At 38.1% G+C, this 25,584-nt stretch overlaps 1 long non-coding RNA gene across 1 annotated transcript; it reads right to left on the reverse strand.

Annotated features, from left to right (window-relative positions):
• Nucleotides 1-57: 57 nt before the first annotated feature.
• On the reverse strand, nt 58-24,862 carry LOC135838618 (uncharacterized). Its single transcript, XR_010557442.1, has 2 exons — nt 24,529-24,862; nt 58-518 (listed from the first exon to the last, which is right to left on the reverse strand). It is a non-coding gene; the product is annotated as an uncharacterized LOC135838618 (long non-coding RNA).
• Nucleotides 24,863-25,584: the final 722 nt, after the last annotated feature.

Genomic DNA, 25,584 nt, shown 5'->3' on the forward strand with positions numbered 1-25,584 from the left:
TAGAAGATGCTGTAACTGTATCGCACACGAAGATGGAATTGAATGTAAAATATCTAGTACAACTCTACAACTCTTGTAATGAACTCGTAACTCGATAAATCTGGACGTTTATAATAATTTACATCGATAACTAGGTGTGAATTATTACTCGTCGTACACGCTACTCTAAACCATTTTAAAAATTAATTCTCCATCATTTGCCATCGACGATGTGGACTATGTTTTTCGCCAGTCATCGTTGTCTAGCCGAGATAGCGGTTCCGTTGTTTATGAAGAATTCACGAAAAATAAATGACTGGAATCAGCCAACGATGGTCATATTGTTTTAGGACTTCATATTTCACGACGTAAAGTACAATTTAATTGCCGGTTTTAACAGCTTGTAATCCTCAACCCACTTTCGTTTGCACGATCGACCATCCTATGTGTGATTTCAACGAAGAAGGAAAATCAGTCTCGAGGTTGAGTTTCTGTTTTTCTCCATCTCCTCTGAATCTGCATTCGAGACCCGAGTGTTTCTGAAACAAAAATTAGCGCAAACTGCTTCGGTAAACGTTGAAATTAAGTAAATTGAAAGCACTTCGGTAAACTTGTGTACAGCCTACGGATTACCTTGGATTTTTTTGTCATAAATATGTATTATGCGTAATACATATCCGCGCGTTTATGCTCAAATATTGTGAAATTTTTTTGAATAAGTATTATTTAGGCAGGTATAACTATTTTTCATTCTTTTCTAATTTTTTTAATTTTTTCCTTTTCGTTTTTCGCCTTGGGATACTATCTAAATGGGGGAAAGGAAAAAGGAAACTCGAGTGAATATTACAGATTTTATCTCGATTATTTAGTGGACAGTTGAAATTTGATCAAAACTATACGACGACAGACGATGTGATAGTTCAAGGTATCCGCGTCGGTTTACGTTTAGAGGGGGACCGATATATGAACTTAGAAGTACCTTATACGCGGCTCCTAATGAAGTAGTTCCTATGCAAGTTGTGTTAACCTTTTTCGCCTAATCCATAATAAGCCTAAGGCCATATTAGTTGAATTCCCTTCTTCCTGTTCTCTATGTCGTCAGTATAAAATAATAATTTACAGTTGCACTCGGTTGCCAGATCGAACCACATTTTTTTGATAGCCGGTTTTTTTTTAAGTATTCCACACGAGTGGATACGAAAGAAACCGCATTCCAACGAGCGGCGGTAATAAAATGCCACTTTTTAATGATTTGATTTGAGCAGAGTTGGCAACAAGAAGAGTTGCCGAATTCGATGCATACAAGGCTTCGAAATCATCGCAGATGAGCGTTAAATTTTCCTAAAATCTCTGATTGTTTTTCTATGTCATTTTGTCGATACCATCGATCGCGATTGTACATATATCGTGATGTATTTGTATTAGATACCTATATAAAGAGGCAAAAAATAAAGTGGACTTTCGACATAGACCGATGGGTTTATTTTATTTAATTCGTGTAGGTAGATAAACGGAGGTATTCGAGTTGAAATTTCGAACTAGTGCCGAAAAGACAGCGATATGAATTTTGATAAAATTCCCTAACAAATAGATCTAAATACCTATACTTATTTTTTGGTTTGGTATTTCTGTTCTACCAAGAAGTTATTCGACGTGCACTTTGAACAAAATTATGCCTGTATTTTGATTAGACACTTGAGTATGCTAATATTGTTCATAAGTACCTATTCTTTTAAGCTTAAATAGGTATCCAGAAATATATTAAAATTTGTCGAAAATATCTATTTTATAGTCCTACTGTGAATTATTTCCTCATTTTACACGTCTCGTTTCTGTTCCTAATGGACTATTAAAACTAAATTAACCTGGCAATATTAATTATGTCTTTCTTGCGCCAGTAGATTGTATACCGATTAGAGAAGTTCATCAGCGAATGCTAATGAATGCGAAGAATGCTTCTATGATGGTTGAAAAAATATTTCAAAAACCTTAGTTTACAAAATTCGTCGTACAAATTAATTACCATCATTAGTAGAAGCAATTTTTACATTTTTACCTGCTTAATTTCAGTCATTGGCCAGTCGAACATTTTATGGTAAGCAGCTTTATCACTGTAGGTATAATTTTTTTTGTGTACCTGTATCTACTTATCGATGCCTACAGTCGTATACGTTCATTACGTCAGCACCTTTTTCTTTCCTTTTTTTTTGTAATTAAATGGGGAAATTCTACAATGAAGGTATCTGGTTGTCGTCGATTTACTGCGCTGATTGAAAAAAGGAGAACGTAGTGCATGCGATGAAATGTTTCTGAATAATTTTCCCAGTCGAGCTTTTTAGAACAAAAATGATTGTCTTATTTTGTGTGCCTATTCAAACAGACCTCAGTTCGTTGAAATTTATAATCCTGCTTCACGGACACGGAGAATTTGGAAGAAAATTCTTATTATCTACAATACTCTTCGTATAGTAGGTACCTATTTCATCACTTTTCACAGTTGATTTGTGTTTTAACCATTTCACGCCGGCCGGGACAGCATATGTCCCAGCAACTTTGAACAAATCTGCTGGGAACTTCTGGGACACATTTTTCCCTCGGACTAGGTCCCATCAGTAGAGTAAGGTGTCAGGAATAAATTGAGACCACTCGCAATTTTTTCGCTCATGTTATAGCAACACTGTGAATTATTTTTTCCGCAAAAACGTGTTTTTCAGTAAAAATGTGAAATCTGAGCAACTAGTTGGCAGTAATTAAAAATTTATTGCAAACACAGGGAGTGATTGTGCCCGGCAACAAATTTATATTTAAAAATGGATAGAATAAGCTACATTTTGGTATAAAAAAAATTAATTTTGATTCATTTTTGAGGGAGCAAATTCAAAAACAAAAACGTAAATAAGTTTTATTCAATAATTTTTTGATATTTTTGAGCTGTTTTGGGTGTTATTTTTTCAAGAAATCGAAAAAAGGACGATTTCAGCCTGTCAGGAATGTTTTTCTGCATATTATGTCCAAATTTCATCGAATTTGATACATTACTCACAGAGCAATCCTCTATCAAAGGAAATTGATGTCTCAATTTTGGTAAAATTTCATAAAAATGTCAATTTTTTGAAATTTTAAGATTTTATTAGCATAAGTGTGTTTTTTCGAAATTTTTCCACATTTTCATCCAAAAATACAAATTTTTTACATGACTTTTTGCATACTGGAATGATATTATTGGTATTGTCCCACTTCTCCCAACAATTTTTGCAAATTTCAAGCACTGATGGGACATATGCTGTCCCGGGACAAATTTTCAAAGTCCAAGGCTGGGACATACGTGTTCTCACCTCAATATCTTGAGTGTGAGTTGAGGAAAAAAACTGTAACAAACTTATGTTGCTTAGAGATGCCCAAGGAACGATTTAATGTAAAAAAATTGGAGGTGGGATGCAAAACCAATATTTGGCGCGAAAGGGTTAAAGATGTAAAAAAAAAAAAAAAAGAACGTTGCCTCCTGCAAAAGAATGTCTATATACTACTATGGATGAGGAGAACTTGAAAGTTTAATTCTGTTGAAAAATGTCAGAAAATGTCATCCATTTTTTGCTCATTGCTCAATGGATCCCTACCCATTTTTTTAAAGGTTACAGAGACCCAAAGAAAACATTTTTGATGGACCTCTTACTCAAAGATTTACTCCTCAGAAAGGGTTTTAAAAAAATTTCTGTCTTACACACAAAGTCATGATGATGAAAGGATTGAAGCTTCTCAGTCATAACAATGTGAGAGGGATATATGCCGTTCCTGTAAGGGATATTAGGGACAGATTACCACCCTTGTGGTGGTAACACTGAACAGCGTCGCGAGCTGGACGTCGAGTCCGGTGATCGGCGCTGCGGCCGTTATTCGTCATGTACTACTGTGTAGTGTCGGGTCAGTTAATTTGAGTTTATTGGGCACGTTCGCGTGAATGGTTAATTTGAACTTATTATTTCTTTGTAATGTCAATTTGAGTTTATATGGTTAATTTGAGTTTATCAGTGTATTAATTGTGTTAAACGGTTTCGCCGAAGAAGGCAATTATTATATTATTGTTTCATTGTGTAATTGTGTTTAAATCGACATGTATCGTAATTGAATACATAATTCTACCAACACCGCGTGTCGTGTATTATTCTGTGTAATATTATTTACCAATCTAGCCGGGGTAAGTCTCTTCTTAATCCATTATAGGAAGTCAGCATAAAGTAATATTTCACATTGGCGCCTAACTGCAATCTGAAATTAAATTTAGTGCATTTTTCCTGCTTATACACGCATCCGCGTGAGCTTAATTTGGGCTCCCTGGCCCAATTTGCATGATAAATACTGCGCTAAATTTATCTAGATAATATTAGGAGCTTTTTTCGCTTTTGTTCGTGTGAATTTTCCGGAGAATAAGCGTCCACAAAAGGCCGAAGAAAAGTTCCCGCGTTTTTAGATAGAACAGTGCATCGTACAGTAGCAGCCGGCCCGCCAACGCCGCTGCTGCACCCGCTCGTTGCATCGAACATCGGACGATATCGCCGTAGCTGCAGCTGCCGCCGTCGTCTCAACGGTTAAAACGATTCCACGAGTTCGCGCCAATTTTTCAAGTGCGCGTCTCGTGTGAAGGTACCGCCGCAGTACCTACTAATTTTCTCTTTATTACTACCTCGTGAATATTCTTAACTTGCTTCAAGTATTTTATACAATAAAAATATTTTTCGAATACGTTTAGAGAATTTATTTTATGTCCAATACACCACTGCGCCGCAGTACTCGGACCACCACACGAGTAGATTATAACGAACGTGCGTTACAAGGAAAGAGCACATCGCGCCGTAGTGTGCCAAAATCTACTTTACAGCCAATCTCCGAAACTAAACCCGAAATGGCTGGGAATAATAACATTCCGAATATAAACTTCCCGGATCTACCTGAGGATGACGAAGCAATCAATTGCGCATACTTGAAAGCTACAATCCAACAAGGATTCGCGGTAGAAAGAGAACATTTGACAGAGCTGTACATTCAGCAACAACAATTTAATAACCAAGTGGCAACTAGCAGCCAAGCCGCTCAGAATTCGCGCCTTGCCGCGCAAGAAGCTGCTATATCAGCTGCGAATGCAGCTAATTTTGTTCGCAATGTCGACCCTAGACTAACATCATCGGAGACTAATCTCGCCGAATTGAGACAATCGATTAACAACATAAACACTTGGGCCACTGAGCACGCAGCTGAATTCGCTGAATTAAAAACAAGCACACAGTACTCGGTACTACAACTTACCGAACGTGCAGACAATACAGACGAAACATTACGTCAAAACATAATTGAAACTAAAAGGAATACTCGTAACCACGAAGTACTAACAACTGAATTCTTCCGTCTAAAAGATAAATACGACGCGGTGCCACCGCACCAACAATTTACAGCTATTCAAGGCAATTTACAACCACCTCGTATTGACTTCGGTATCATGAAGAACGCCGGCATTACATACACAGAGGAGAATCGGTGGCACCCCCACGAATTCATTGAAGCCTTTGAAGATCATATGGCGATGTACAAAATTGAAAATCAGCACAAAGCGGCTGCGTTTAAGTCCGTAGTCATTACGAAGGACGCCGCCCAATGGCGACAAACGTGCCGCAGCACTGACACGTACGAAGCGACGAAAACCAGTTTCCTCAAATATTACTGGAATGCAACCATACAAGGTCAAGCTGAACTTCAGTGCGACAGGGTCAATTCCGCTAAGACTCTGCCAGAACTCGTAGCATTTTTAACAAGATGGTTAAAGACATTAGCGCAATCAAATCATCGCGGTACAGAATTCCTATTACAGATGTTTAGGACTAAAATGCCAAAACAATTCCACAGAGAATTACCTATAACAAACAACACGACGGTTACTGAATTTATTGAAAAAATGCAGAGCATTGCAGACGATTATCAGCGACTTTGGCACCAGGAAATTAAACTGGAACCATTTGAGCGTGGACCAAACGGTAACCCTCGACGCACAAACATACCTCGAGATACGATACTCAACAACCGTTGGAATGCGGACATGAAACCGCCTAAAGACCAACCAAGCGGAAATTTCGCGCACCACGACATGCAAGGACGTGCAATAAATGGAATACCACTTAACCCTTTTACGATGGGGTACAAACAGATAGGAAATGGTTATAACATTCCTCCTCCCAATAGAGGTCCACTCGCGCTTACAGCCCCCCCTACACCGGGAGTACTCGCGATAACAAATGGTAAAGCGCCAAATTTTCCACCACCCAATTTCCAAAATAATAAACACAGAGCAAAGCCTCTGGAAGTGAAATATTTAGCTTACGATGCTGAAGGTAACTGTCTAGGTGAATTTTCACCTCACTCAGGTCAAATTGAAGTACCTTACAATAATACACACTCAGTAAACGTAACTGATATCGATACGGAAACGGACAATACGGTGCCGGCTTATGTAATCGCATACGATCAATATGGTAATGTTGTTGACCTCGAAGAGGAGGAACAACAACACCAGCCAACGGCTACATTGCCTCAGGAAACATTTTTTACTGCAACACAAGTACAACAAATGTTGCAAATGCAACAAGCACAACAATCGCAAGCAGCGATGGCAACTCTTGCTGCTAACGTAGCAGGTATCCAATTCAATACCCCGCCACCACCCACCACGCCCCAACCCACCATACAGGCTTCACAGCAGGCCCCAATTACGAGTCCATTTACACAAACTGGACCCATTCCGCAACCCACTGCGCCTAATACAACTGCATCTACCACCACTGGTACACCCCAGCCTAATACAACTAACACGGCGCAGGGAAACGCCAAGAACTAGGCGATCAGGAGTCTGCGCCTAGTACAAATGAGACTCCGATTAAGCCAGACTCGTCTATACTTGATGACTACATTTGGGTTGGCGACAGCCTCGTACACTATATTCGTAGAGGTACATTCAAACGACAATACAATCTACCTGCTTGCATACAAGAGCAAATTAAGCTCAATGACCTCCACGATATAATCAAAAAATCGAAATTTACACCTAACGCAACATTCATATTATCTGCTTGCCAGGCAGAATTAAATTTCTTCAACGAACCATTCGATAAAACAGAAGAGAAATTACGTAAAATTGTAAACATGATTTTCGATGATCACAAGGCTAAACACATCATACTCCTGATGCCTGTTGTACTACCTTACCGCAACCCGAAATACGGCGTCAAAATAGGCAAATATAGCAAAACTCGCGATATATTCGTTCGTATTGCGGAAGATCCGCGAATCACTTTTATACGCGACCTAGCGTACCAATTTTTACGCACTGAAACATGCGTACACACTGATGACACACATTTTCAACTACCGGAAGCATCTACGGATAACAAAATAATGCCATTGGAAAACACGTTCCATTTTTCAAACACAATGAACAGACATTATCCAGAAATGGCTATGTACCCAGTTATACTAGATATGATGTGCCAGCATCTACTCAAATACGAAAACATCCACCTATCTGACAATGAAAGAGTACATCCTAAGACTGAACAGTCTGAAGAATCCTCACATGAACATAAGGACGACCAAGTCCAAATAAACAGAAGCACAATGCGTGCTTTAGTACAATTATTAGCAGAACGAATTCACTGCAGTCCAATCTCCGGTGAATATGAACGAAGGGAATACATTCCCGACGGACATAAAGGTTCATTTCACAAAATTACGTACGATCCACCAGCAAAAGCTGCCAAATTTTCAAGACTCTACGATTACAATTCGCCACTAGGTCGAAAACAAATCGCTCAGGACGGCGACAAAAAACGTACAATCGTGAAAGACGAAGCGAAGAAGTCGCCTACAAACGACAGATTAAATGAATATTTGGTCAATATGGCCGACATAGAGGACCTATATACTCATACTGTAAAAATTGTAGACGATGGCACTAAACCACCAGAAATAAAATTAAGAAAATTAGTCGAAATACCAGTTTCGATGGCAAACATTGCTGACAATGCAAAATACTATGCATACGATTCGCCTTTAGGACCAAAAACAATAAAAGTGTCCAAAGACAACAAAATAGAAATTTGCGACGACCAAGCATTAAAATGCGATCCCAATATCGAATTAAACAAAGCTATACTTGAGCTTGATGACATTATGAAACTCAATACTCACAACATCAGGTTTATTCCTCAAGAAACAAAAGGTGGTTTTGATCCGCCACTAGTAATGCTTGAAAAACATGATCCTAACGATGGAGAACATTACTACAACGTCGTAGAAATCACTAAACCTGACATTGAAAATATTAACGAAAACACTCTCGAAAATGACACTGACTCAGGGTTCGATGAACCCGACGACGTAGTTCCAACGTTTGAAATACACAATGTGGGTATAAACGTGATACCAACGGTCTACGAAGACAATGTTACACAGGACTCAGTTCCTCAATTGCCCAGTCTAATGAAGATTGACCATATTACAGCGATACCTATTTTTATTAACGACATGCCATTACCAGCTCAGTTGGATTCGGGGGCTCTCCCCAACGTAATGACGAAAACTCTCGTTGACTACATTACAAGAGAACACCCACAATGGATACGTTACGTAAAATTGAACAATCCTGTCAATTTACGCATGGCAGACAACTCACTAGTTAAAGCAATGACGCACTGCGTCGAGATATGTGTACGACTAGGTACCCATATGGTATGTATGCCATTTTACGTACTTGACACAACAGGTAAATCACTATTAATTGGCAGATTATCGATGCGCCACCTTGGCATAGTCATAAACCACCGCGAGGGGCATGAATATGCCGAGTGTCACCCTGAAAAGGCAAAGTCCTTTAAAATTCCATTTTTAAATAAAACTGAAATCAATGATATTTACCCAGTCAAAAAGATTGCAGTCCACAGAAAAAATAAACGTGAAGCTATTCGTTTAATCAGTCAAAACACATTCTACATGGATGAAGACTGGGCTCACGAACAAAACCAAGCTAGAGAGCTTTACCTAAAAAACATGAGAACTGATCTCAATAACCTAGTCATAAAAGGTGACATAACCTTACAAGAAGCTAATGACGCTTGGGACAAACTAAAAAACTACTCAGACATATTCAGCTTCAATGCTGGCCGATACCGTGGCGAAACAGTCAAATTTAAATTTAAAGATGGAAAAATCCCACCATTAGGCCAGTGGAGAGGTGAAAAGTTCAGACCCTCCCAAAAAATCATTGAAGCGCTCCGACGTACAATATCTAAAATGCTAAAACTCGGCATCATAAGACCTTCAAGGTCTAACTACATAAATACTACTGCACCTGTTATTAAGAAAAACGGTGACATACGACTATGTTTAGACGCCGACGAATTGAATAAAGTACTGCAAAAAGTGCTCACTGAGCCTAACACTGTAGAATACATTATCTACGAAAACCAAGGTGACAACCTTTTTTGCACGCTGGACTTCACTTGTGGATTTTGGCAATTAGTACTAGACGAAGCGTCTCGTCAATTTACAGCATTTCAGGTATGCGGCCAAGTCTACGAATTTTGTCGACTACCTTACGGCTTGAACATTTCAAGCGGCGAATTTGTCTACATGATAAATAAGGTTATACCTGACCAAAAAGGAATTACAAAATTCGTAGACGACGTGAAAGTGTCTGGCTCGACATTCAAGGAGACTCTAGACCGATTATTATACGTATTTGACAAAATACGCGAAAATGGATTAAAACTCAATCCAAACAAAACACAATTTTTCCGCAACTATGCAGAACACTTAGGATTCGTCTTATCTAAGGATGAAGTCGCTAAACAAAGCGAAAAGGTCAAAAAGTTCATGGAATTTGTTAACAAACACCAGAAAAATGACAAATTTCACATTACGACTGTGAAACAACTTCTACAATTAGTTGGCCTAACTGGCCTGTACAGAAACTTTATACCTAACTACATGCAAATTCTTGCACCTATTTATGCTACTACGCAAGGTAAAAATGCCAAAGATGGCAAAATTGAGTGGGGAGAACTCCAAGAAAAAGCTTTCGAGGAGCTCAAGACAGAATATTGCAAAGACTTTAAAATACAACCACCCCCTCCTACGGGGGAACTCTGCTTAGACACCCACGTTACAGACGACGCAATGAATGCGGTATTATTTTACACTACTATTGATCCTGTTACCGAACAGGAAATTAAACACGTATGCTTATACGTATCGATAGCTTTCGAGGAGCACCAAAAACATTTTACACCTTTTGACAAAGACATGATGGCTCTTGTACAAGTACTGAAAAGGCTACAAATGTGGGTACACGGACGTATTATCAACGTCAAATCACACTTACTAGCCACGATCAATCGGTATCGTGAAATGATGCAGACTCATCGCAAAGCTGCGTACTGGATCACGATGCTAAATTGCTTCGATTTACGTTTCAAATTAAATACATCAAACAGAATGCTATACGTGCTACAAGCACCTGAACTGGAAATAAAAAATTTCCAAACACTAATCACGACGTTTGACATAAATTTTCTAGATGAAAACGTTCCCATGCTAATTACTAAACTATCCGACATTGCAAGATACCAACAAAAAGACGATACTTGCGCTAAACTTATTAAAAAATTAAGAAAATATCATTCTCCTGACAAAAAAGCTGAGATTGAAGCTAAGAAAAAGCTATTAAAACGCTTTACCCTACGTGAAATGAAAACTACAGAAGAGATCTCATCTTCACCTGACACTCGTAGCGAATCTGATACGACTCAGAAAAAAGTTAAGATGAAGGTAATCCTAATGAAAACACTACCTGACAAAACTCAGGTGCCATACCTACCTGACGAACTCTTCTACGACACTGTAGATTTCTTACATACTGCATATGGCCACACAGGTGCCAATAAACTCGACATGGCATTCCGCCGAATTTACTACCATCCTCGATCGCTGGAATACATTCGCGAAATAACCAATGCATGCCTAGTATGCAAATTAAATAAAAATTACTCGCAACCTAAGAGTATAGAATTTGGCAAAGTCGAAGCCTTCGGCATTGGAGAAGTCCTATCTGTGGACTTATACGGACCAGCTCCGGCTATAGAAGGAAAACCTAAGTACCTACTTGTCGCTAAAGACATTTTTACCGGTAAAAACTGGATTCGCTCACTGCCTGAAATTAAGGCTGAAAACGTTTGTCGAGAGATGAAAACCATACTTAATGACATACTGAAAAATGCAGTAACAGTCAAAAAAGTTATCACTGATAACGGTAAACAATTTATAAGTGAAGAGTGGTATAATCTACTCCAAGACAGAAACATAAAAGTTGCGCATACAAATGCGTACAACCCGCAATCTTCGTCGGTTGAACGTACTATGCGAATTATAGGTGACAAATTGCGATCCAAAATAAACAAGGAACACGATCCTTACACAACACACGCAAACTGGTACACTTACGTCAATGAAATTGAAAACGAGATAAACAATACTCCAGGTATTTTTGGGTTCAAACCTAATGAGGCCTGGGGCATTTCAGATCCCATTTCGGAGAAATTACCTCATAAAAACAATATATTCAATTTCACTCATAGCTTACTTGAACTGCTGCAAAAGCTAGCAAAAACAAAATTAAACAAGGAACACGATCCTTACACAACACACGCAAACTGGTACACTTACGTCAATGAAATTGAAAACGAGATAAACAATACTCCAGGTATTTTTGGGTTCAAACCTAATGAGGCCTGGGGCATTTCAGATCCCATTTCGGAGAAATTACCTCATAAAAACAATATATTCAATTTCACTCATAGCTTACTTGAACTGCTGCAAAAGCTAGCAAAAACAAAATTACCCTCAATGACAATCCAGGAAAACTGGGAATACAAGCTAGACAAAGATGATGTTATCATCGAACCAGACGGTAGTGCACGCGTCACCGCGGACGGAGCTTGCTCCAAAAACGGTGACGACGATGCAGTCGCTGGAATCGGCATTTGCTTCGCTCCCGAATCAAATAAAAACATATCCGTACAGATCGGAGAGAAAGGAGACTTTCCTGTCTCCAACAACTATGCTGAACTCATAGCGATACTCATAGCACTTATGACGATGAAAAGAAATGGCTTTGAAAAAGTCAAATGCTTTTCTGATTCGAACTATGCAGTCAAAGCACTGAACCACACCGTCGAAAGATGGAAAAAGAATAACTGGCTAAACTCTAGGAAAAAACCTGTTTTCCACAAAATCATTTTCGAAAAAATTCTCAAACTCAAAGAGCAGTTTAAACGTTGTGAATTTATTCATGTATATGCCAGAAAATTGGAATACACTAACATTATTGCAGACCAACTTGCGAAGAAAGCAGTGTACACCACTGACTTACTTAGCCTAAAAGTTGACAACATGTCACAAAAACAGATTATAGAAACTTTCATACGTGAAAAACGTCGATTGAAAGAAATCGAGGACGAATATAATTTTAACAAGGAACACCCAGACCCCACTACATTACGTCTAGGTGACTTAGTATTACTCACAAATCACAAACTGTCCAACAGTGACAGGTTAACAGGTGAAAAATTTTACCCAAAGAAATCTGGACCTTACATGATCTTACAACGATCTGGAAAAAATTGCTATTTAATAGAACCAATTGACAACTCGAACGTAAATCGAGTAGCAAACGTGAGACAACTCACGCTTTTCATGACACAAGACGAAATAGACAGAATGAGGAAAGACCCTTGTTTACATTCGTACATCAATCAAGCAGCGAACCTCGATTCGCAAGTCCGCAACCTTCGTTCCGGTTCTGTTACGGGCAGATCGCCGCCAAACAGCGTACACTCGCAACAAAGCAGCCGCCACAGCAGCCGCACGTCGTCCCCCGCTCGATCCGGAACACGTCAATCATACGTCGACAATCGCTCTACTTCGGGCACTTTACCTAATCAACCAGCTAGCGGTTCGCTAGTGAATTTTTTTCCGGTAGCCGGCGACATGTCATCGGACGTGAACATGGGCGCCTCATCATCACACTCTTATGCTGCCGCAGCCGCAGCCCCAGCCCAACAAGACGACGCCGCTCGTACTAACCGCGCGTATAGACCGCAATTAGGATCAATGCAACAACGCAATACGTCTCCGATGCCAGGTACAGCAGCCGCAGCGCCGCAACAACAACCAGCGAATTATCAACCCCAATTCGCCGCTCCTGGAGCCGCTAATGTACGCATGCCTCGCGGCCAAGCTCCAGCACGTCACAACATGCCGCCACCGGCGCCCGTGGCACCTGCTTCAAATACACCACGTCAACGACGTGCGCTCCAAAATCAACAGGCTCAGCGTCTCGACAATGCGGTACCTCCGCCAGCCAATCCGAACGAACCAGTATTGGAACAACATAGACAGCAATATGACGCGCAAGGACGCGTAATTGTACCCAACGCAGCTGCACCCCCTCGTCAACGGCGTACAGTGGAAAGTACCCCCGCACGACCCGCTGCACCGCGTCAGCGTCGTGACCCGCTAGCTCAAACACGACGCAATCATAATCGCTTTAGAACGCGATACAATATCAATACGGACTATTTACGTCCGTTTTTCCCACTAAACCAATACCCACTGCGGTATACGTTACTCGGAATCCACAACCGCGACAGTACGGTTCAAACTGCGCTAGCTGCGCAAGATATTTTAATGCTCGGCGATGGATTTGTATTTGGCATGGTGCAATACATTTTGCAACGTAAACCCGAAATGCGCGACCTCCTCCACCCCTCGCTATATCGCAGAGACCTTACGCTCCAAGACCTTATCAATTACTTGACTTCATTACCACAGATCCCACGGCGGCTCATGATATCGATTGGAAATTGGGACGCATTCCATGGAACAGCAGCGTTCAATTTCGAACAACAATTTATTGCGCTACTTCGCCTATTGCAACGTAGACAAGTTGAGGAAATCTACGTAATGCCATTGATTCGCTACCGCGAACAACCCCAACAAGTCTTACAAGACTACGAGCGAGTTCTCCGCAGCACTTGGACTAGAACGTTCAGCGGTACCATCCAAATGATGGCACCACTCGATTTCTTCGTAGGTCTAGAACCTGAGATTGATCAATTCGGTCCAATGTACCGACTAGAAGACTTCACTGACTTCGTCATGACCGTACGCAACGAATTTATCATGATTCCATTAGACGTCACCGAACGTGCCAACGATGATAATGACAACTACGAAGGAAATGACGACGACAATGCGTCCAATGCGGGAAACGATGATAGCGATCGTGAACTCAACGCCTCAGTACAGCAGCAACTCGCTGCGAATAATAATACTCAGCAAAACCAGCAACCAAACGCCGTTGCTGGACCATCGAGCCAACCCGCTCCTACGCCACCTGCCGACAACGCAGCATCCGCTGGAGCTGGTATTAATCAACAAACTTCACAGAGCATACCTGCTCTCGGACAACAAACAGTGAAAATACCCGGAGGCACGGCTACTATCACAGTAAACTCTCGCATATTCTCTCCAACGCGTAATACTACGCAAAATGCCCCTACTTCGGGTCAAAGTGCGAATGAGATATTTCAATCGATCGATAGTCTGGCAACACCGCCAGCATCTCAAGCTCAAGCTACACCGTCAGCTCCGGCTTCACCGGCGCTACCTGCGTCAACTCAACCGATTGTCCAAGGGTCACCGCGATCCACTGCACCGAATTACCTCAGCTTCGCACCCAACCCGAGCCCACGATCGCTTGGAATCGAACACATGGACACCAGCACAGCGCCGAATACACCGACGCAACCTCAAACCTCATTCGCATCATCGGTGGCTACTACGCCAGCCAATACAACGTTTCAATCGCCGAACACATCGGCACAATCGACACTGTCCTCAGCGACAGACGAATCCAAAATGGAGGATGAGCCCAGCTTAGCTGAACTCAAATCTCCGATGAAAGACAATTTCGACGATTCGAAGAACGAGGAAGATTAAAAATTCCTAAAGAGGTTACATACCTAAACAATATACAAAAACTGGTGAAATTTTTATTCAACTTTTCCCACTGGGAAAGTTATTAAAAAAATAAATTTTGGCAATGTAAAAATGAACTTCAAAATTGTAGGTACCTACCCACCAAAAAGTAGGTACTGATAAATTCAAAAAAGGTTTCTAGACCTAGGGCCAAAATTTCACCAGTAAAACTTTCAAAATTCACTCGAAGTCGCCAATATTTTCGTAGTTTTGACCATTTTTATTTATTTTTTTTTTTTTTTTATCAAAATCGAGTGAATTAACGTAGTTTCAATAATTTAAAATTGTCCAAATTTTTACAACGCCTACATCGGCGTGATATTTTCCATATCATGTTACTAATTGCTATGGGTTTTCGCTTCACTTAGCAAATCATCGAATGTCGTAACGATTCCTGGCAACGTTAAAGCCAGTCGACTCAGCGTAGTAAAGGCGAGGGACTGTACCGCCTCAACGAAATTAATTTTCCATCTCGTCGTCGTACCATCACGTTATCTACGATTTTCATCCGACGGTTCCAGTATTTTCAATCGACTCTTCAAAGATAAAAAATTGTATACGATTCATTACGTCTTGCTAGTCGTTTTCTCGCACCTGTGTGTGCAATCGATGATTTTCTTTTGTGATGTTGATGTAAACAGTGTAATTTGTCCGATTTGTAATTCATTCAATGATGTTAGAATTGTGTAAAATATCATGTACCCTGTAGTAACTAGTTTACGGTTACGTGACCGTTTTTTCATTTTTCCTATCTTGTTGTTTATGTTTGTTTTTGTTTAATTTTCAATCTTTATTTTTTCTTAATTTTTATTTTTTCGAAACACGTGGACCAAAATTGTAAATTTTTTCAAAAGAGGTGCTCAATTTTTAATTTTTAAGCATTTGTTATTGTTTTTATATAAAGCGCCAGTAAAAGAAGATAAAAAAGAAGTCCACTATTAATTTGTAAAAAGTGTTTGTTTTATGTATTTTGAATGTTTTTTGACGTATTTTTTGACAGTTTTCATTTTTATCAACTCTTAAATTTTTTGATGTAATTTCGCCCATTTCTGCCACAGTGCAGTACAGCTGACCTGAAACAGAATCCACTGCGATTCGAATAACGGTTCGCTCCTCTTGGCTTTTGTCTTATCTCCAATTTTGACCGGAAGGGTACTCCAGCCACTGCGCTGAAACAGAAAAATTTCGAATAGATTAGGGAAAAGTCTTCTTTTTGGAAACTGTCTCGTAAGTATACTGTACATACCTGGTACACCTGGCTCATGTGAGCTGCTCGCGCTTGCCTTCGGTTCTTGGATCGCTGGTGGGCAGTGCAGTGCACTGAGTTCAGGGGTGGTAGACGAGTGCAGTTACTTACGTACGTGGGTGAAAAGTGTATTTTCTCTGCTCCTACTTTCACACAGTGAAACACACGGGGGGCAGGGGACCGATCCTACATCGGGTCAATCACCTTACAGGTGCGTCATATAACTCTCATAATATCCGTATGTTCCTCTGTGGCTACTCTCACGAGTAAACACACGAAGGGGCATATGTGAGAGGGATATATGCCGTTCCTGTAAGGGATATTAGGGACAGATTACCACCCTTGTGGTGGTAACACTGAACAGCGTCGCGAGCTGGACGTCGAGTCCGGTGATCGGCGCTGCGGCCGTTATTCGTCATGTACTACTGTGTAGTGTCGGGTCAGTTAATTTGAGTTTATTGGGCACGTTCGCGTGAATGGTTAATTTGAACTTATTATTTCTTTGTAATGTCAATTTGAGTTTATATGGTTAATTTGAGTTTATCAGTGTATTAATTGTGTTAAACGGTTTCGCCGAAGAAGGCAATTATTATATTATTGTTTCATTGTGTAATTGTGTTTAAATCGACATGTATCGTAATTGAATACATAATTCTACCAACACCGCGTGTCGTGTATTATTCTGTGTAATATTATTTACCAATCTAGCCGGGGTAAGTCTCTTCTTAATCCATTATAGGAAGTCAGCATAAAGTAATATTTCACAACAAATTAAAACCAAGAAAAAGAAATAAAATCAACATTTAAATTAGGTAACTAGAAAAATTACGCAAAGGTCCGACTAATCGGCGATTATAATCGTAATCGTTATATTTCTGGTCCCATGTGTTATTTTGAATTCTGTCTCTTGATAGGTATTCAGGGGTGTCGAAGTCCCCCAGAGCGTTTAAAGACTTTTTCATACCACCTCCACTTTTTGCAGCCCTCATTTTTTTACGACTCCCAGTGACTACATGATATAAAAAATCCATCTTCAAACTTTGCGTCATTTTTGGTTCTGTGTCTTGGACCATAAATAATAATTTATGGATTCAACACAAAAAAACACAAATAATTTAAATTTTCGAAATCGGTGCTTTTGAGCAAAAAATTTGAATTTAAATTTTGGGAAGCAGTAAAACATAATTTTTGATGGTATTAAATTTTACTTATTTCAGACTTTGGCATTTTTTAAATTCCAGCCATTTTTGAAAACGAACATTCACTCAAATCTCGGAAGGGAGGGTGAAAGCTTTCGGAAATTTATCAACTTGGAATGCTAAATCAATTTTGATAGTAGAAAATGATATTTCTGATTTTTTGAATTTGAACAGCTGTTATTTTTAGAAATTCCAAATTTCAGAAAATGGAAGTCGAAAAGACCCGAGCGAATTAAGGGCAAATATTTTGAAAAAATGATAATTTGAAAAGTAAAACAACATTGGGTACCTATTCTGTTTGCGAGAAGTTGATTTTTATGGCTTTAACCAGTTTCTCAGAACAATACCTGAGGAGTTCCCTGGAAATCCCAATGTCTCTCGGGCAAAAGCTTTTGAAAATTTATATTTTTGGGGAGAGGGGAGAGTACTTTCAAAGATGACTCGGCGGATTATGATTTGGGGGAATGTAATTTCTAGAGAAAAAAGTGCCCCCCCCCCCACATAATCAAAAATCGGTTTGAAGACATTGAACCAAACGATATTAGTATGTATACTTAATCGCAAAAATATCAAATTTGATTGTCTACTGCTCAAAATATTCATTTTTCTTACTTATTCCAGACTGAATAATACTGGAAGACTAGACTATAGAAATTCTAACTTCGGTAAAATAGAAATCATTTAGAGTAATAATGAAAAAAACAAAACAAAAGACCGTAAAATTCTAATGGGTCTTTGCCATAAAACTGGTATTATTCAGCGGTACCGTCTAGGATAGCTCATTTGTTAGTCTGACACACGTCGAGTTGAATGATTTTCGAGTGAAAAAAAAAAATACGAAACAAATACTTATAGGAAGAAGAATCACACACACACTTAATCTATCAAAACGTGTCAAAATTACGAGTCAGTAAGGTGAGTCATTGGACAACTCCTCCGCAATCCACGTTCCTGATCAATTTTCGCGAAGGCATATCAAAACAACGTGTGTTTCGAAGCACAAACGAGATAAACACGATGAAAAACAAAACGAAACAAAAGAAACTCGTAGAAAAAATATATATGTAGGTAAAGATGCACGAATAATCTGTTCGCGTGTCCGCGAGATGAGTTCGAAAACCTGAACATTGAAATTCGCAAGAATCCGGATATCGGTTACCCCGAACACGTGTTATTTGGCCGTTCGTTTGGAAGAAAATGAAAAAAAAAAAGAAAGAAATTTGTCAGGCGAAGAAAAGAAAAGAATAACTGAAAAAAGACCTAGAGTCATAAAGAAACGAGGTAAATAAGCGTGAAATCAAACGAAATGGGAGTTTTTTTGTTTACAGTAAAGCCCCTCCTCTTGAAGCATCGAGACGCTATGTGCAAAAATGGCGTCAGGGCGCCTTACCCCAAAAACTTACGTCCATTACAATGACGATAATGACGACGGCGGCGGCGTCGGTGGCAGTGACGACGAAGGCATTGAGCCAGGGCAGTGCAATTAATGACGTCATCTTTATAGATTTTACTCGTTGCCCATTAACAATTTAAACGGAAATCACAGTCACTGCAGCGGTAGGATGAAAACAACCAGAAGGGAGGAAGAGAGAAATTATAAACTTCACACCCTTGACATAATTTGTATTCTTCCCTGAAAACTACTCTCTCTCTTAAAAAGTTCATTATCCTACTTTAGAATGTAGACTTCGGTTGATTTTTTTTCGGGAATTCCGTTTAGACGATTTAAATTCACCCTTCGTGCTGCGCGGTTAAAAAAAAGTTCGTCTGGCCCTTAATTATAAGGTCAAGAAAAAAAGTAAAAGAAAATCGTTTCACTTTCTTAAGCGGAACAACGTTATCCTTCCTTGGGTTTGATTATTGTCTAGGCCCGAGAAAAAAAGTCACGATGACGGGGTTTTTTCGTGCGGTTTTTGCTTTATAGATGTTTTAATTTATCCGCTCGCCTCTCGTGCCTACAATACGATTCAAAAGGTGATCTTTTCAACAAGGTGTAGCTCGATGATACGCTCTGGGGAGCGTGCTGCGAGCCTTATTATTTTCGAAGAGATTTTGTTCAATGATAGGAGGAGAGGAGAGGAGAGAAAGGGAGATGGTAAAATTTGAGCAGGTAAATAGAAAAAGGCTCGTCGATAAATAAGAAATAAAATAATAAAATAAGGAATAAATCAAATCGACGTCGATGCAATGGTAAATTCTTTAAGTGTAATGGAAACATCTGTGAAGAAAAATATATGTGAAAAAATCCAAATGAATGAGGATGTAAATTTCGACTTTCCTAGCGCACAATGGTATAAGTACCTACATGTTGGTGGCCCCGAAAAAATATGTATATACCATGAATTTTGATGTTCATGACCGATGGTCACCATTAGAGTTCAAATTTGCCAATTTGACACGAGTTATTGCAACTAAAAGCAATCAAATAATTGAAAAAAAAATAGCAGGAAGACAATAGGCTAAAAAAGAAACTCCCTAAATCTCTCGTACGTATAGGTCTATATGACGCATTGTCTTTCAAAATTACTGCAGTCAGCTGTATTTTCAAATATGTACCTACCTACATTAGGTGCCTATATAAATCGAGAAAAAAATCATAACTTGACTTAATAGTCAACAAATTTCCTGTAAAGTAAACGTCAATGCGTTAAAAAAAATGTACTTACCTACTCGTGTAGACTTTGATGCAACACCTAAGCATGACTATTTAAAATGCACGTATCAGTGTTACACATTCTTTCTCGAGTAGGTATAGGAATCAGCCATAAAACATGATTTTAGCATTAATCTTCCCTTTTCCGTCTGTTGTTATAAAAATAACATCCGGACAAAATATTTAACAACTAGTGTCAGTTTCCGATAGAAGATTTAATGTTTACGTTGAGTTGATAGGGTGTCTCGAAAAGAAACCCATTTGCAATTAGTAAACCGTGGTAAACAGGCACTAGGTCCCTTTACAAATGATAAATAATGAACATACAATATAGATATAAATAACTGTTTTTATTGTAAATGGAAAAAACACTGTTTCAACTTTAAACACGACATCGTCCGTTGTATAATTATCATGCCAGCTCTCATAAGTATAGGTAGGTAACGACAATTGAGCATTTGATTGCACATTTAAATGGAAAATGAATTTTATATGAAAATTGAAAAGTTTCGAGCATTTTCAATGGCTTCACATTTTCATACGTTATTGAAAGACTTCGAGGCAATACCGTACACAACTTTTTTTCAACTCGGTGAAAAGCGTTGTATGTTTTGTATTTTGAAATATAAATGAAGTAGAATAAAAATGCGAACCTCCCCAGGCCACGATTGAAAGGTGCGATAAAGAAAAGTTGAATAAACTACAATAGTGCGATGTTTCATTTTTCGTCGATGAAAATTTTTAAAACGATATCCACATATGTACTTACATGATAAATTTTTTCTCGTTGAAATTTCACACGTGTGACATATCCATGATTTAGCATAACTAATTCAGACATTAAAGACGACACATGACGTATTCGAGTAATGAAGAAAATTTCAAATGGTCTATTGTTGAGAATCAATCATTCTCTGCGTAGTAAGTATTTCCATTTGCATGATGTTAAATTATGAAAATACATAAATATGTCGTTCCTACTTTAGAGAAACGAAACCCATTCGGTGGTAATATACTGTCTTATGGCTGAATATAGTAACTATCTATACTATCTCTATATAATACGTACTTACTCGAAGCAGTAAATCAAAATTGCAAATTCAGAACTAAAGTAAATAACGTCAGATGCGCAAGATGTTGGCTTTTTTCATCGATATTTATAATTGTATATTTTTGCATACTGTTGACCTATTCTTATTAAGCCTATATGACGGCGTACAATAGAGAGAACTATAACGCCTACCGACCTACCATCTTTATTATATAGGTACCTACGGTACAATTTTAAATTTTACATGTTTTTTACATAAATAAAACATCCTTGTTCCTCGTGTGGTATATGATGTTTTTGTGTAGGCTCCCAAGTGCCATGTCGGCCGATGCTTTGATGGAAATTATATAAGAGATGCTCAATAATCCGTTGTCAAAGTCGTAGAAAATGTTGCACATTATCATAGATTAACATGAACTTATGTAAGGCATTCGTTATTCTGTAACAAATTTGGCGCCAAGATGCGTTGTATTTCAGAATAATAATTAGTCGATGGGTTTTTTAAATGATACGTTCGTGTCGATTTTTTTTTTTTGTCGCTTCAGGTGGTACTTTGTACGAGTATATTATTGACTGTTCAGGTATGCATTTTTATCTTAAAGTTGCCCAATGTTATTGTACCTATACCCAAGTATAGTCCATTTAGAATTTGAAAAACTTCTTTATTGATAGGTACTTTGAATTCTACCTTTAAAACTAGAAGGAAATATGTGTATGAACAAACCAAAAGAGAATTGTACCAGAACCATAACAGTAAGTGAAAAGCAACCCAAGAAACGATCGTAATGATTACAATAATGACAAAAAGATTTTCGCGAATAGGACAGAATTCTAAACAAATCAGAGTACCTAATAAAACAAACCAGGAAATGAAATTTCATGATACCTACCAGAATAATAATAAAACTTGAAGCAGAAAAAAAATAGAAATGGATAGTCTATAGGTATCTGGTATCTAATGGAAAAGGACAGAGTTAAATACAAATAAAATATCAGAGCAGAACAAAATAACCCAGCAGAAAATAATTGAATTTGATCATACTATTACAACTGAATATTTCCTGAATCTAATTTGAACAGATCAGACTTTACTAGACTTTATCAGATCTGGTCAAATCAAAGTTTTGATCAAATTAAATCTGCTCAGACCAGATCAGATCCAATAGAAGAGACCCGATTGGATCTAACTTGATTTAAGCAGATCTGATCAGGTCTGATTGATTAGACCAAATCAAACCTGATGAGATCCAATCATTTTTCTTTGAAAAGTAAGATTAGTTTTCCAGGAATCCTGACAAAAACTACACAAAGAAAAAGAGTTGTTTGAAAACAAAACAGATCAGAACAAATCACAATAATTATAAGAAAAACGTAAACCAAACTATAAAATTTCATGAAACTGCTAGAATAAAGCAGTGAAAACAAAAAGATTTTATCCAACAGGGCAGAACGAAATAAAGAAATTACTAATTTTAGGTAACAAAATAGAAGAGAACAGAACATAATGAATCAAAATACTTAGATCAACCCGAATCAAAACAAAACTGAAACAAATCAGGAGATGAAAAGTTTAAGAACAGAACAAAACCGATCAAAAGTGATCACAATCAGTAACATCAATAGGTTACGAAACAAAACAATGAAAATTTCATAAAACTGAAACACAGTAAATAGTGCAAACAAAGTGATCTTATCGAGCAGAATTAAATCAAATAAAACGTTAAACAGATCAGGACAACAAAATAGAACTTATAAAATTAATTTTGAATGGACAGAATGGAACATGTGAACATAACTTGATAAAACAGAAAAGATCATCGATCTAAAGTTAAACAATAAAATTTGCAAACCATAAGAACCATTGAAAACAAAAAAGTTTGATTGAACAACACAGAACCTGTCAAATGGTAGTCTTCACTTTAAAAAAATTAGAAAATCAATCGAAAACATTTTTATCTGACAAAATTGCATCTGTGAATTTGGCTTATTTGGAAACTAATATAACCTTTTGGAGAAAATTGAGGAAAATCCTCAATTCCTAAAGTGACTGATCACTCAAATTGATTTTTTTTTCAAATATCACAACCTGGTTGTTCAGTCCAACTTCTTTTGATACCTACTAAAAATTCTTGTTGATCGGTTGAACTTCTCTCAGGTGTTAAAACGTGAGGTTAAACAGAACTCATGTTCATCCCTGGTCAAAAAGGTGCCAAAAGTTTTTAAATAAGCTATCCAACTTCATGTATTCCTACTTCATTGATGCGCATAGTAAGTGTATTTTTTTCATTCTTTTTTATCATTGCATAGAATTCCAAACGTCATCAGTTTATTTTCTAATTGTAATTAGAATAAATAAAAAAATAAACGATTAAGTATCTTTTGAATTCCTTGTGAGAGTAGGTATCCAATTCATCATTTCTTGCTTCGCTTGTAATTTTTCAATCGATCGGATTATTGAACGTTGGAAAAGTGATATTCAAAGAAACGAATATGATGCGATAGCAGGAAAAAGAAAAAAGTGTGAGGTAGATTATCGCATAGGTACTTATTTTTTCTAATCGCGATCAATTTTTTTTTTTTTTAATTTCTGCAACGAGTGTAAAGTTGAATTGTGTTGAGGTAAGCTGAAGTTACATGTAGAAAAATCGCAATCAGTGTATTAAGTATGATGGAATGACCATTCACCATTGTAATGTCTGTGTGCATATGTCTGCTAAAATAATAAGGCAATGTTAGCGTCTGCACATAGACATAACATCACGTTAAAATGGCCATCTGTCCGTCTGTCGTGTCGAGTTCTCTTACTCGCAAGTAGGTACAATCGCGAAAATATCCATACCTACGTTTTTAATTTCTAAACACCTTTCGCTGTTTTACCATTTCCTGTATTTTCTCGTACGGACTAAGGATATGCCCAGACTTACTTAGCCCAAGTACATAGGTAGTGTAAACGCTTTGTATTCGTATGTTAATTTTAGTGTACGTGTTGTCCGAGGGTTCGCGTGACAAGAGAGCTTTTAATTAATGACTTTTGTATACAAAATGAATTGTTTGCATCATATTTTTATTACCGCGAGTTAAATTGTTCGATGTATTAGAAACGGTGAAAAGTTGAAACCTCTTGAGACTTTTTACAACGAGTAGTAATTATATAGGCACAGGTAGCCGATAAAACGTGTAATTTAAAAAGATGATGCGAGGATGTTTTTTTACGGTTTGCGCGATTTAGCGAGAAAAAAAATGAAGGAAATTCATTGAAAGTTACCTGCAGAGTGAAAATATTTCCTGTAGTCTGGACTCTTGGCTATTGTTCGTATGTATGTACTTGTAATTTGCACCGAGAATATAAACTCGTCGAAGAACACATAACGTGATACTAAGCGACGCGAGAAGAAAAATGAAAAAAAAAAGTCGTAGGTTTACATCTCGGCGTGATACTAGCGATTGAAACCGATCTCTTTGCTGATCTAATTCGAACGAATAAGCAATTATTATTCGAATGGAAATTTCAAAAGAAATCCGCGCCTGGTTGGAAGGTTGAAAGGTAAATAACTTTGAAGACCTTTTTTTGATCTTCCAGGATATAAGCATAAATAATCGCTCGGTTTATATGCAAACTACGTAGCCTGTACTCATACACATGAAGACCCGGAAATTAGAGGGATCTTTGAAGAACCTTCGATATCGTGGGAGCTTGTTCGATATTCAAAACGGGGGTTTACTCGGTTAATGAATATTTAAATGCAACGTGTCATACCGATGCATGCTAAGTAATAACGCCGGCCGTATTCACTTGCCACGATGATTTTTCTCTTATACCTGAGTTGTCATTGAAAATCACTCGGGGGCTTTTTTACACCCTTACTTCATGTGTGCGCTGTTGAGTTTGTTGGTTATACTCGTACAGAAAGCTATGGTTAAAATAAATATATATTTCTAGAGTACTTGCTCGGTTAGGTATATTCCAAGTCATTCGGTGAATGGTAAATCATACGTAGGTTACGTGTATTATGTGAGATAATCCGAATTTGGCTGCTCCAAGTAAGTCTAAATTATAATTTGCATGGTACCTATCGATGATAATTGTAAAGAGATTAAATTTTCGTTTTTATCACGTTTAAGAATATGTTCTATACAGGGTGTGTTTAAATCTGAGTACAATATTCTTCTATGTATATACGCTGTAGTAAATCTGACTAGACTGTTGCTATCAAAATTTAAGTGGAGTTACTAAAGTAGGATAACCAACAGATAAATTTTTGGACTGAAAAAGACGAACAAATTAAAAGAGCATCCAAAAAGACACCATCTGGCCCTGAAT

The sequence above is a fragment of the Planococcus citri genome, chromosome 3 (genome assembly GCF_950023065.1).
Source record: "Planococcus citri chromosome 3, ihPlaCitr1.1, whole genome shotgun sequence".
Lineage (NCBI taxonomy): Eukaryota > Metazoa > Arthropoda > Insecta > Hemiptera > Pseudococcidae > Planococcus > Planococcus citri.